We start from the raw sequence: 2,362 nt of genomic DNA on the forward strand, positions 1-2,362 counted from the left end.
ATGATAAAATAAGAGATGGGAATATGCATCAGTAAGTGGAGGTAACACTAATTGGGATAAATTAAGGGATGAGTGAGGTGGCTGGCACATGTCTTACATAGATCTAAAGAATTTCTTGTTTACAAGAGTGATGTAGTCCAACAAGAACATGTGAGAAGAGATAGAGGTAGACCAAAATTATCATAGCTTCATCTGCTGTATGTGAGTGTTTCGTATTGTTTTCAAAAACAGGCTAATTAGCCTGAAGAAATTTGTTTAAAGAGGAAAACCATATGTAGATTCTTAGCAACTTTAGATATCATATTACCTGTATCATTATCTCTAGATGGTACCGATATGCATGAAATATTACATCTTAAAAGGAAACTAGAAAGAACTAGAATCCAGATTGAGAAAGCTTGAGCACGTATCTGAATGGACTGAAAAATTGTAAAGCTTTCTGAAAAGATTATACCTTTGTATATGGTTCTATTGGATTTCAGGTGGCTAATTAGGTCTGTTTTTGAAAGAAGATTGTATAGCTGGATTTTTATTCATTTTTCATTATTTAAGTAGGTCAGGTTTAGGAACATTAAAAGAGAAGATGCTTCTACCAGACAGAACTTGTTGAATGCCCTGAGATTTTGCTACATTAATTTCCTGAACCCTGTCATTTCTGAAAGCTAGGTAGAATTTATGTTGAGTTCCTATTTTTGATCCTTGAAACTAGCGTGGGTGACGGTCGGATGTATGAATTCTGAGGTCACAAGAATATTGAGCTGATATGTTTGAAATAATGGTTTTCGATAAGTAGCAGCAATGTCCCAGAATATGGCACGTTCCCAATTTTCTCTCAACATTCGTTGGTCCCCAACATCTTAATCACCTTTACTTCTAACTTTTGGTTTTCTAGCTTTGGTTTAGGAGGGGGAAATTCCTGTACTACTGTCATGTTAGTGATACCCGACAAGCTCTCCAAATATGACATTCAAATATTTTTCCTCTTGGAGTATGTGATGTATGTAAATTCATACCTTTGGTTGCCTATATGCTTCCGAATTTTTTATTTGCTCACCCTGATGCTCTTCCACTGCTCTCTCGTGTGTATCTAGTAAGGAATTTCACCTAAAAAAGTTTTAGAAGAGTCTTCTTGATTACTCTTTTCACTTAGTTATCCTTGGTGCATAGTTTGTATTTTTCTTTTCACGATCTTCCATGTAATTCATTTTTTCCCTAAATTTTATGAATAGAAAATGCTTTGTTCTTTTGAATTGTCAAAGAAACAAATTTTCTATACATTTGGAATCATTTATATTTTGGATTGATAACTATTACTAGGGCTAGATGTGGTCCAATTCGATTCGGTTCTAATAAAAATTGAACCGTACCCCGAAATTTTCGGGTATTTGGTAAGTGGAACCGTCGAGTCCAAATTTAATTATGGAACTGTTCGGATTCGGTTCCATTCGATTAAGTTTGGTTCAGTTCCCTGATTCCGTATTATAATTGAAAATTATAATATTTACGAAGTTACATTAATTCAACTAATAATATGTTCAATCTTAGCTCTTACAAAATAACGTAGTCCAATCTTATGTGTTTTTTGCGTCTCTCTTTACTGAATTATTCATAGATTTGATTGTTAAAATCATAAAAAGATGAAGATAGCAAACTCAAAATAATCAAGAGACATTGAACTTAAATTCGATTTCTCTAGAACGGTAGAAACTGTAATACGGTAGAGTAATAGATTTGGATAAATTTGATTAAATTGGCTTTGAACTGAAAATCAGAAATAGGAAAATTATATTTTTGGGTTTGAACTAAATTAACTAGTTAGCAACTATATTTAGAAAAATAAAATAATTTGGCTTATATAAAATAAATTAATAAAAATTAGGGAGATTCGATCATTCGGTTCTTGATCTAAAATCGAGAACCAAATTGAACATGTCGGTTCTCGATTCAGATACTTGTTTGTATATTTAACTTAGGAAGAATCGCTCATTTCAGTTCTGGTTCGGTTCCGAAGTTTTGTCCAGCCCTAACTATTACTATGCTAAATTGTTCGGTGAAATTATCGTGCTTGTTGTCATGAATATGAACTTGGAGATTTAGATATCATTGTTATAAGGTGATAATCTTAAATAATTGGAGGATTGATCAGTAGCCTTCATTCCCTTTTATTTATTTATTTATTATTATTATTATTTTTTTTTTTTTGCGTAGAGTTTTAATCAAGTGTGTTCCTTATGCAAGATGGAATTGGAATCAAATACTATAGCTCTTGCCATTTTCATCCCCACTCTTGGGTTGTTAAATAATATTATCGTGCGAGTAAATCCTTTTATGGAGGAGGATGATTGGGACAAAGGACCTCAAC

The sequence above is a fragment of the Olea europaea genome, unplaced genomic scaffold (genome assembly GCF_002742605.1).
Source record: "Olea europaea var. sylvestris unplaced genomic scaffold, O_europaea_v1 scaffold398, whole genome shotgun sequence".
Taxonomy (NCBI): Eukaryota; Viridiplantae; Streptophyta; class Magnoliopsida; order Lamiales; family Oleaceae; genus Olea; species Olea europaea.